The following is a 13,213-nucleotide window of genomic DNA, read 5'->3' as shown; positions in this document are numbered from 1 at the left end:
TATCACATGTGGTGGAGGTGTTGCCCCAAATTATCAGTCTAGCCCTCAAGAACTGTGACAGTATTTTCTCTTGTACGTAGAGCTATGTCATCATCTGGAAAAGACTGTTCACTCTGCTAGTGAATAAGAAGCCAACTAGCAGATTTTCAAGTTGTTCACAGACACATTACTGATTGGCAATGAGATATATTTTCCATAGTAGCCCAAAGTAAACTGAAGGCATAGTTGTTCTAAACCACTCAGTTTTGAAGTGGTTTCTTATATAGCAAAAGTGAACTGATTGAAAAGTAGGATGTTGAAAACAAAACAAAACAAAAACTAAAACACCTGGCATTGAATTCGGGGAACGTTGTTGAGTGGAGGTTGGGGCCAAAGGTTGGAAATTTTTGAGCAATTTATTAGTTGAGGCTGGTTAAATAAGTGATATATAAAGCTGGAGAAATGGTGGCCCATGTTATGCAGAAGCAAAACAACTGGGAAAATGTGTTCTCTGATAACTGGCATGAAAGAAAATGTATCCCAGGAGCTTGTGGACCTTGCCAAGTGATGTTCAGGCAAAATGTACACAATGTACATCGGCTTCTTTAAAGCTTGCACATGGGTTTCTGAGGGAATATAGAATAAGTGAAGCTTGCTAGTTTGGAAAATAAAACAATTTCTCATTCTCAGAATCCACAGTTGGTAATAGATTGTTAAAGTAAAATAAGACCTGGAGGTAAAGCTCAAGTCAAGTGTAAGTTGTGGGACCCTTTGTTCAGACTTCTGAAACATTGAAGGTGGTTGGTGCTCTCAGTGATACACAAGGGCTTCCAAGGTTCTTCAGAGTTCAGTCTCCCAGAAGCAAAACCATAAAATAGTTGTAAGAATATACCGAGAAAGACATGTCTACAAGTCTTTGAGGATGCAACTCCATTTGACTGAAGAGGATTAACTTGTAAAATATAAAAAGCTGCCACAATTTTGAGAGAGTTGCACATGAAAATGTGACATTAGCTTGAACTAGAAGAGACTCAAGTTTATGAAACTGAAGTGTGGCTCTGGCCCTCAGTTTCCTATGGGCAGAAGCAAGTTAAGAAAGGTGCTTATCTACCAACACAGCCATTTCAAGGGAACAGGAAGGCTGTCCTGGAGGGTGCCTTTAAGAGCCCAGTAGGTGAAACCAAGAGTCAGAAGAGTGACAGAGAAGAGGGGCCCTCCCAGGAGTGGAAGGGAACACTGAGTTGGAGCTTCCTGAAGAATGATAATGTCAAGGTCTCTTTCAGGGGAATGTGGGTGGTATGCATTGGCAAGATTTCATAGTTATAGTGGGCCAGAAACTATATTGTGTCTTTATTTCTCTTTTATTTAAGTGAAAGTGTCTTTTGCAAGTGCCTCCATACCCCATTGTTTTCTGGGTGTGCAAAGAACAGATCAATAATCTTTTAAATCCTAGGTCTCTGGCCCTGGACCGGTAGCTCAGTTGGTGATAGTGCTGTCCTGAGATGCCAAGATTGCAGGTTTATCCCTGGTCAGGGCATATACAAGAATCAACCAATGTATTAATGAATATGTGGAAGAACAAATCTTTCTCTCTCTCTCTCTCTGATACATAAAAATTAAAAAATATATTTTTATTTGTAATTTGGTGAGACATATTGTTCTTCTTTTTGTATCCAGAACTTGTTTTGGTAAATATGTCATTGATGTGTATGATAACCAAGATAGAGAATTGAAAAAATGTGCCTATTAGTAGTCAGAATTCTCATATGACAGTTTCTTCATTGTGGCATGTGTTAAAAATAGGATTTACTTTAATTCTGTTCCAATTCTTGTTGAATATTGCAATATTTCTTTATCCTTATTTACATGGAGACAAAAATCTATGTTTGAGTAAAATGTGCTATTTATTGTATTTGCTGATATATTAATATAAGTGTTGTGGATGTAAGAATGTCCAAACCTGTAGAGAATTTTTATAAGACATTATTTGAGCCAAAATTGATGAGAATTGCTGGGAAGTAGGATCTCAAATGCTCCAGAGAATAACAGTTTGTAGTATATTTTATGCACTTAATATTAAGGAGGGAAGATAAGGAAGATTTCATGAAGGTGGGAGAAAGCAAAGTGGGGAATGGATTAAGAGGATAGTTAAGCTTATGTGCTCTCTGGAGGAAGGTCCACTTCAGAAGCTGGGGTTTAAAAGGTATTTCAAAGGTATGTTAACTTAGATGCCAAGAAACAATGGAGAGGGCATGCTTAAAGCGAAGATGTCTTTTACTAAAGAAGTTACAGGCCTAGAGTGTGAACTACCCACTGCAACCTGCCCAGTTAGGAATTTATGATCAGATCACCACCCTGTATAGTTACTACACTCAATGCAGGAGCTACCGTGATAGGCACTGGCCATTTACTGACCTTTTTCTTCCACAGTGTAACCAGATAGTTATGGCTCAGTGTTATTAAAGCTCTGACACCCAGATTCTAGAAACAATTAGATAGTGAAATCATTGAGCAGTACTCTGACAATGAGAATCAAACCCATTTAGCTATGTTTCCTTCCAGGTGGACTCACCTAACATCACCTAGCATCATGCCTTTCATCGCTGGCCCTCTGAATGTTACCATTCTGTTGTTACTGCTATCATTCTGGAAACAGGGTGTGTGCGCCATGGATGGTCCTAGCTGGAGATAGCCCTGCAGTAACTTGAAGTGTCCACAGGCTTCCTGACTGGCCCTGGCTTGGGCTCTGGAGCTGTCAGTGTCTGGCAGAGAGCTTACAATAGCAGATGTTCCTGGGACTCTTCCCCACATGAACTGTGAAAGCTACACTGCAGAAGACAGATGTTCTAGTTTCATTTTTTAAAATCACAGTACAGAGACATTACATTTGCTGGAAGAAAACAGCATTCCTTTTATAAAGTATCCCTTTATTATAAAAAGTATACAAGGGAGATTTTGACTTTGGTCCCAGCTGTGACGAAGTAACTGGCACATGGCTAGCTCTACCCCCACTTGACAACCATGGAACTGCACACATTATATGGGGCCATTGTTTGCAGGCTTTGAGCAAAGACAGACCAAGACTGCAACCTATTTGATGGCATTTGTTTTAAAAAAGAGAAGCTCCTGGGATAAGTTTGACGATTACACTGGTTTTTGGTCTGGGGACAATTCTCTACCACAGGACAAAATTTGGAGTCCAAGCAGAATGATCTGACCCCACTGAGCTGAGATTCTGCTGAGCTGAGATCTTGTTGAGCCGAGAGGTAGAGCTCAGAGTTTGGGGCAGGTGAGAGGCTTGAATCTGTGGGCTTGGCCCTGGAGGACAAGGAACTGCATAGAGCAGGACACAGAGTCCTGAGCTGTGGACTGGCTTCTTGTGCTCAGGGCAAGTGACAGAAAATCATATCCACAAAAATAGCTGCTTTGTGAGGGAGATACTGAAGATGAAATTGGGTAAAGTCTGTTGGAGTTTTAGTGCAACCAGAGCAGAGAAAACTTCATATCTCATTAAATATCTGTTCAAGGAGATGGAACAAGAAATGCCACAGTAAAGAAAATACATGACAATATTGCCTCTTATACAACCTCTGTCCCATATCAGGCAGCTGCTTGTGGGAAGATGACAAAGTAGAACTGATGTATTACTGAATATAAGTAAAAACAGAGCACAATAAAATTCCCTAAAGTAGACTTTAGAGGGAAACTTATAGCAACAAATGTTTATATTAGAAAAAAGGAAAGTTCTGATGTCAATGAGAAAACTCATGCCTTAATAAACTAGACCAAGAAGAGCAGAATAAGTGTGAGGTAAATATGAGGCAGGAAATAATAAAGATAAAGGAAGAAATAAACTCAATTAAGATAAGAAAAACAAAAAGTAAATAACAGAATCCAAAAGCTGGTTCTTTAAAATGATGAGAGAAACCGATAAATTTGAATCTGAAATAATGAATAAACTAAGAAAAAAAATATTAATACTGGGAATGAGAGTATGGCATCAGATACCATGGCCAATTTATATATATAAAATTCTAATATACTAAGTGTCCCTCCATCAGTCCCACAAGTCGCTATGATACTCACTGACCACCAGGGGACAGACGCTTAATGCAGGAGCTGCTGTGATAGGCACTGGCCATTTACAGAGAAATGGCACCATGAAGCTGGTGCCCACAAAGCAACATTTAGCTTCCCCTAAGTGGGACACAAGCCCCGCCACCACCCTGAAGTGACAGCCCACCAACTTGTAGCCAATGCTTTTGGGCAGTCCAGAAATGGTTGCTGTGGGCACCAGGTAATGACGTCACATAGCAATGTCCAGCTTCCTCTCCCTAGCAATGACTAGCCTCCTTGCAGTTTCTTTAGCCCAGGATCATGACTTGCTTTATAGCCAGGTGCAAACATTTACATTTTAAGTAAAAGTCTGTGAAGCATTTTTCTGTGCCTCATCTCATTTGATCCTAACAGAAGTCCTGGAGTAGGTAGATAGGAGACTCAGTGAAATCCTATTTTCTTTTCATTAGCTGGTATTGGAGATTTAGAAACGACCCAACTGAAACGAAGTAAGAAATGGTGGGCCTTGAAAATGACTTCAGGTTTTCTCACTGCACAGAATATAGTCAAACACTGTTGCAGTTAAATATTTAACTCTTTGTTCTACCTGTGTGATCTACCAGAATAATCTGTTTTGTGTTGATATACTGTTGTGTTGTTGACAATTGCCTGAAGGAGAAGTAGGGGTGCTTGACAGGTCTGGAAAAAGTAGGTTTAATTAAGTAAATTTATTCTCTCTCTCTCTCTCTCTCTCTCTCTCTCTCTATATATATATATATATATATATATATATATATATATATATATATATGGCTAAGTTGACTCACATGCACATTATATATAGAGCTCTTGCTGGTGCCAATCACACACAAATGTTTCGATCTGTCATTGTTGATTATGAATTTGGTTGAGACCTCTATTATAAAGAAAGGGCAAATAGAAATATCAAAATATGTCTTCAAATAAATTTTCTTTCAGTGCACATAAATTCATGCACTGGGCCACTAATCCTATCCTATAAAAGAGAAACATGCAAATTGACCATACCTCCACTATGCCCACAAACCATGCCCACAAACCAATAAGGAGCAAGTATGCAAATTAACCCAACCAAGATGCCTACAGCCATGAAGCTAGCAGGAGGCTTGGGTTTCCCTGGCAATGGAGGAAGCCAAGCTTTCCACCCTGGCTGGCCCTAGCCTCTGATCAAGGCTACAAAGTTTTAATTATAGAAGATAGATAAATCCCAGATACCAGGACTTCTGCTTCGGTCATCAGGGGATGTGGCCAGCCTGCAAACTACCACAGGTCCCTTTCCCAGGATGCCCCACATCCCAAGGGAACCCTCACACTGATCTTGGACATCCTTCAGGGAAACTAGCTGTCCCCCATCCATGCACCAGGCATAACTTGGCAGTTGGATATCCTTCGATGGATCCCAGATTGCAGAGGGTGCAGGCAGGGATGAGGGACACACACCACCATGCGCAAATTTCATGCACTGGGCCTCTAATAAAATAATAATAAGGGGGGAATAATTCTATATTAATAGAGGAAACACAAATTCCTTAGAAGACTCAATTTACCAAAGCTCTTTTAAGAAAATAAAGGTATACATAATCATATAGCTATTAAAGAAATTGCACTTTTATTTTATCATTATTATTTTTTTATGTACCTGAAATTTTATTTCAATGAGTTAGGTTTTCAAAAGTAGGATTTTAGGAGCTATGCATATGTGCATTTTCTTTTCTTTTTTTTATAACTTTTTTTTAATTAAATTATTATCTGTGTACATATTTTAAAATTTCCTCCCCCCCGCCCCCATACATACCCTCCCTCCCCAGAGTTTTGTGTCCATTGGTTGTACTTATATGCATGTATACAAGATCTTCGGTTGCACTTTTAGTTAATATATTCCCCACAAAGTAAACCTTGGCCTACAGTTTCAGTGGTGAATTCTATCAAACATATAAGAAAGAAATAGTATCAATTCTCCCCATACCCTTTATTTTATAATGCTAGACTTTGCCTGACATTAAACCATTAAAACACATTTAAGAATGTGAAATCATAGAGAATTACTCTTCATCAATGCAGATAATTTTAAATAGATTTTATTTTTTAGAGCAGTTTTAGATTTAAAAAAATTGAGGGGGAGGTATAGATCCCTTGCCTCCAACACATACGCCTTGCCCCTACATATCCACACCCTATCTCAAACACAACATTCCCACCGGATGGTACATTTGTTATAATTGATGAAACTACATTGATCCATAACCATCCAAAGTCCATAGTTTACATTAGAGTCCCTCTTGGTTTTAAATATTCCTTGGGTTTGGACAAATGTATCCACATTTATAGTATTATACAGAGTAGTTCCACTGCCCCCCGGTTCCTCAGTGTTTTGCTAATTGCTAATTCATCACCCCCTTCCCACTAATTCTGGGGACCACTGATCTACTGTCTCTATAGCCTGTTCCAGAATGTCACATATATTGAATCATAGAGTTGGTAGTCTTTTCAGATTAGAGTCTTTTACTTAATAATATGAATTTAAGTTTTCTCCTTTTCATAGATTGATAGCTCATTTATTTTTAGTGCTAAATAGTATTCCACTGTTTGGATGTATCACAGTTTATTTATCTTATATGTGGCAATTTTTTGAAAAACACTAGCATCTAGTACCCAGCAATATATACACAGAGTGGCCAGATTATTATGACCTCTGAATGCATAATAATCTGGTCACTTAGAGTATTTGTGTCTCAAATGGGTACCAAAAGTACTCTAGACTTTTGCTGGAGATCAACCACCTATTTTCCCTGAGCTTTCTATCAGCCAGTGCAAATGGGAAAACTGATCAGGTGCATGATTTGTAGTATCTTTGATAACAATTAAATGAGGTACCAAGAAAAGTACACTGAATGGCCAGATTAATATGCATTCAGAGATCATAAGAATCTGGTCATTAAATGTAAAATATATTATGACCAATTGGAGGTTATGATTGTTCCTAATAGATAAATAATAATCCACACTAATAAAAGAGTAAGATTCGAATTGGCTGTATCTCCGCGATGCCCACCAGCCAATCAGGAGTGAGTATGCAAATTAACCCAACAAAGATGGAAGGTTAATTTGCATATGCAGGTGCTGAGTGACTGGGGGAGAGGTGGGTTGCTTGTGTCATTACCATGGTGATGACACAGGTGTTCCACACCTCCCCAGCCACCCCAGGTCTCTGGGCATTATGGGTAGGCAAAAAGGCAGCTCAAGGCAAAAACAAAAAGGCAGCTTCGGCCAGAGCGAAGGTGGTGCTGGCAGCAATGTGAAGTAAGGCCCATTCTTGCATGAATCTTTGTGCATCGGGCCTCTAATATAAGCATAAACTCAAAACTGTAAATCTACCTTTGCCAAGTCCCTGTAAAGAAAGAATATTAGCACAATTCAATCTTCATTGATTAAAATTTAGCTTAGAAAATTTGAAATATGAGGAAACCTTGTTAACCTCAAAAAACAGCTATATCATAGTAAGTGGTGAAAGACTGAATAATAGCCTCCTTTGATCAGGAACAAGACAAAGATATCTGTTCTCATCAGTTCTATTCATTGTACTATTGATAGATGCTTTAGAAAGTATGGTGAGGCAGGAAAAAAATGTAGAAAGGAATAAATCTGATTTAATTTGCAGGTGACATGATAATGAAAAATTCCCAATATTCTACCAGTACTACCACTACTACTATACTACTACTATAAACATCCAGAACCACTATCAAGCTTGGCAATGTTTTAAGGAAAAAGACCAATATCATAAATGAACTGTATTCCAATATACTTGTTATGAAATAATGAAAATTGAAGTTCAGCAAGCAAAAGCTTTTTTAAAAACATACAACAGTTGAAATAAGGATAATTCTATCAAAACTTGTGCAAGTTGTGCATACATTATATTTGGATCTTCTTTAATTTCTCAAACATCATGGAAAGAAATTAAAAAAGATCCAAATATAATTCAAATATATCATATTATGGATTAGAAGCCTCAACACATTAATATGTTAAATTCTCCAAAATTAATATATTCAATGAAATTTTAATTAAAAGTATAGTAGGCTATTAAATTTGAGTGTTCATAACAACTTTATTCCTAGTATCCAAAATTTGTAAAAAAATCTATCAAACTTGTAACTAGATGAATAAATTATGTTTTTTGCCATAGACCCATAGGAAAAATAAAATGAACTACTCATACATGGTACAATTAGAAGAGTTTCAAAAGAATTATGCTAAATGAAAGAGTCAGACAAAAAAGACTATTGTATGATTTCTTGTATGTAAAATTTTGTGCTGAACTTAATTATGGTGACAGAAAGCAGATAAATGGTTGCTTAGGGGTGGGTGGGATGGAAAAGATTAAGTGCAAAGAAATAAAATAGAAATTTGTGGGCAATTAAAATGTGCTATACTATGATTGTGTTGGTGATTACATGACTGGATATGTTGTAAAAACTCATCACAAACAGACCCAGAGAAAGAGAAGCAGTGATCAGACTCTCAAACCTCAGAGGGAAAGTAAGGGAGGATGGGGGTAAGGGGAAGAGATCAACCAAAGGACTTGTGTGCATACATATGGCCTAGCCAGTGGCCATGGACAACGGGGGGCGGAGGGGAGGAGGGCACCATACCTAGGGAGGGATTTGGGATGGGAATGGGGGAATAAGGACCATATGTGAGACCATAATCAATAATAAAAAAAGAATACTATATTAATGGAATCATGTAGTATGCATACTTTTGAAATTTGCTTTTTTTCACACAGCATAATGAGATTCATCCAAGTTCTTATATTTATCAGTTTACTTATTTTATTGCTTAGTAGCTCATGGTAGAATTGTAGCACAATTTAACTTGTTCCTCTGTTGGGGGCATTGGATGTGTTCCTGGGTTTTAGCTATTACAAATAAAGCTGAGCATTCATGTAGAGGTTTGGTGTGAACCTAAGTTTTAAATCCTTTGTGATAGCTGCCTAAAAGTGAAATTGCTTAATCCTATGGTAAACACATATTTAGTTTTTAAAGAAACTGTTTTATTTTGTTTAATCTTGCTAGTATTTGTGTTCTATAAAAATAAAATTGCACTGTATATAGTAAAAAAACAAAACAAAAAGCAACTCATCAAATTCTAAACTTAAAATTGATTATTTTATTTTAAGAATACCCAAATAAAGCTGATATAAAAATGAATAGAAATAAAAACTTTGTCAGAAAAACAGAAGGTGAGAGAAAACATCACCAGAGATCCTGCACTGCAAGAAATGCTAAAATAAGTTGTTCATGCAGAAGAAAAATTACACCAGATGGAAACTTGTATCATTAGAAAGAAATAAAAAGCACTAGAAATTGTAAATATGGAAACACATATGAAAGGCTTTTACTTACTTTTTCACCTTTTTAAGTGATCATAGATGCTTTACTGAAAATATGATAGCAATGCATTGTTGAGTCTATAATGTATCTAGATTTAAAATGTCTGACAGTAATAGCAGAATAGGCATGGAGAAATGGTAGTATGCTATTAAAATGTTCCTACACTATTTTTTAAAAATATATTTTATTGATTTTGTACAGAGAGGAAGGGAGAGAGATAGGGAGTTAGAAACATCGATTAGAGAGAGTCATCGATCAGCTGCCTCTTGCACACCCCCTACTGGGGATATGCCCACAACCAAGGTACATGCCCTTGACTGGAATCGAACCCGGGACCCTTGAGTCCCCAAGCCGACGCTCTATCCATTGAGCCAAACCGGTCTCGGCTGTTCCTACACTATTTGTGAGGGGCATCTGAGATGAGTTAAAGTCATATTCTGTAAACTCAAAAGCTATCACTAAAATGTAGAGAGGGATAGCTGTTTAAGCCATTCAGAGAGGCAAATTAAATCCTAAAAACAATCACCTTCATAAAAAACAGTCAAGGAAGAATAAACAATGATTAATAAGATAGATAGAAAACACAGAGCAATATAATATATTTAAATGCAATTCTTCTGAAAATTACATCAGATATAACTAAGCATTTAGTCAGAATAGGTTCTCTGCTTAGACAAAAAAGCAAACTATGAAAGATTATTCAAAAAATGATTTGAATTGTTCTATTAGTTAAATCAAATTCATCATTAAAAATTTTCCCATAAATAATGTTTCAGTCCCAATTGCTTTACTGATAGGTCTTTCCAAATAGATAAAATAATGTTATCATTTTACACAATCTTTTCCAGAAATACAGATTGAAATATTAATAAAATTCATTTAAAGAGGCCAGCATTACCCTGATTCCAAATTCACACTTGTACATATTACATGAAACCTACTTGCCAATATTTTCATGAATATAGACATAAAAATACTAAAAAGAGTTAGATGATCAAATCCAACAATATACAAATATGATTATACATTATGAGAAAGTTAATTGGAGAAATGTAATTTTGATTTGGCATTTGAAAAATTATTGAATCTAATTTACATATTAATAAACACTTAAAGAAGATCTACATGATTTTCTCAATAGTTGCATAAAAGTCATTTGAGAAAATCAAACTCATTCATGATAAAACTTTTCAACAAACTAGAAATAGAAGATTATTGCTTCAACTTGATAAATGATATCTATGAGTAATCTATAGCTATCATGCAGAGATACACTTCTCATAAACTATAGTACAGAATATGGAAGTCAGTTACCATTACTACTTCAGTTTAGTATTGGAAAGAAGTTTCTAAGCAATGCAATATGTCAAGAATCTACACACAAAAAAAGGAAATATGTAAAGTGATCATACCTCTGAGACACCCACCAGCCAATCAGGAGTGAGAATGCAAATTAACTCAACAAAGATGGCAGGTTAATTTACATATGCAGACCAGAGCCAAGCCTGAAGGCTCCAGCCAGAACAAAGACTGAAGACTGAAGACTGAAGAGGCATGGCTTATCTGCTGCAGCCAGAGCAGAGAAGCCAAGCCTCGCTGTGGCCAGAGTGGAGAAGCCTACCCTCAAGGCTTGACTTCTCCACTGTGGCTGGAGCAAAGGCCTGGGTCCTGGGTGCTGGAGGAGAAACAGTGCCAGCAGCCAGGGGAAGAAAGGCCTACTGCACAAATCTTTGTTCAAAGGCCTCTAGTGATTAATAATATTTATAAAGGTTGGAAAGAAAGAAGTATCTTTATTTGCACATTATTGAACTGTATACACAAGAAAAATTTAAAAACTACTAGATGTAATAAGTAGTTTTAGAAAAGATTCAGATACAAGGTCATTATACAAAGATTAATTGCATTTATCACTGTTAGCTATGAACAATATGAAAATCCCAATACAAATAGTAAAGCCACTAAATACTTAAGGAAAACTCCTTAAGAAAAGCCAAAGCATATTACATTGAAAAAATACTATACCATTTGTTAAAGAGAAATTTAAAAGAACTTAAGCCCCGGCTGGTATGGCTCAGTTGGTTGGAACATCATCTTATACACCAAAAGGCAGCGGGTTTGATTCCCAGTCAGGTACATACCCAGGTTTTGGGTACCATCTTCAGCCAGTGTACATGTAGGAGGCAGCCAATCAATATTTCTCTTTCACATCGTTGTTTCCTTCTCTCTCACTTCTCTCTAAAGTCAATTTTAAAAATTAAAATACATATACAAAAATTGCTAAAAACGGTTTGGCTCAGTGGATAGAGCGTCAGCCTGTGGACTGAAAGGTCCCAGGTTCGATTCCAGTCAAGGGCATGTACCTTGGTTGCCGGCACATCCCCAGCAGGGGGTGTGCAAGAGGCAGCTGATCGATGATTCTCTCTCATTGATGTTTCTAACTCTCTATCCCTCTCTCTTCCTCTCTGTAAAAAATCAATAAATTATTAAATAAATAAATAAATGTACAAAAATAAATAAAAGAACTTAAATATGGAGAATTGTGTTAATGATTTGTAAGACTCAGCATTGTTAAGATGTTATTCCCCCCCAATTAATTAGAACATTTGATGAGCTATAAATCAAAATTCTTTTATTCTTTCTTTTCCAGAAATTTACAAGCTGATTCTAAAATTTATATGGAAATTCAAAACATCTAGAATACCCAAGACAAGCTTAAATGAAAATAAGATGAGAGAACATACATTGTAGAGATAGAAGATTAAATGAATGAAATAAATATAAAGTTCCTAAATATAATCATGCTAATTTTGTCTTCTAGTTTATAAAAAAGACTCCAAAATCAATTCAATAGCTAATGTTTAGTCCTTACAAGATATTATTGCTGAAATAACAGGATATTTATCTGGGGAAAAAATAACTTTGACCCCTGCCACATAGAGAACCAAAAATGTAAACACCTCAAGCTGTAAATCTAGAAGAAAACACTGGAAAATACCTTTACAACAGTTAGTTTGGCACAAACTTTTTTAATAAACAGAAAAGATAACAAAAGCATGGGGCATGTACAGGCAGAAAAAGTAAATTTAACTGGATCACACTTAAACATTTCTGCCAATCAAAAGAACTGTGTGAAGTAGAATTGCAAACCACAAATATCACAGTATATATATATCTGTCAAAGGGTCTCATCCATGACATATTATGAAATGCTACATATATATATATATATAAAATGTATATATATAATGTATATATATGTAATATGAAAATTAGCCAGAATGATGTAATATCACAACTGCTCTGGAGGAGGCTGCGCACGCAGGTGGGTGGAATGGGACTGCCTGCATGGTGAGGCAAGCCACGGATGGCACAGGCCTACAGAGAACAGGGCCTGCCAGCAGGGCATGGAAGCAGTCCCACCTCTGTGAGTAAATTGCAGAGGAAACACTTTCTGACCACTCATTGGCTAAGCTCTCTGTATGCTACACTCAATGTTCTTGGTAACTTGGGTAATAAGAATTCAAGAAGGTAATCTAGGGTTTGTCCACCTCACTCCTGGAGGAAAAAAAAAAAATGAAGGTCTGCTATTGGAGGAGCTAAGAAATGTCATTTCCTACCTAGCCGGTTTGGCTCAGTGGATAGAGCCTTGGCCTGCTGACCACAGGGTCCAGGTTCAATTCTGGTCAATGGCATGTACTAGGTTGCAGGCTCCTCCCTGGCTGGGACCCAGGTTAGGGCTCGTG

Source organism: Pipistrellus kuhlii, unplaced genomic scaffold, assembly GCF_014108245.1.
Source record: "Pipistrellus kuhlii isolate mPipKuh1 unplaced genomic scaffold, mPipKuh1.p scaffold_m20_p_1, whole genome shotgun sequence".
Taxonomy (NCBI): domain Eukaryota; kingdom Metazoa; phylum Chordata; class Mammalia; order Chiroptera; family Vespertilionidae; genus Pipistrellus; species Pipistrellus kuhlii.
This window is presented reverse-complemented; position numbering follows the sequence as displayed.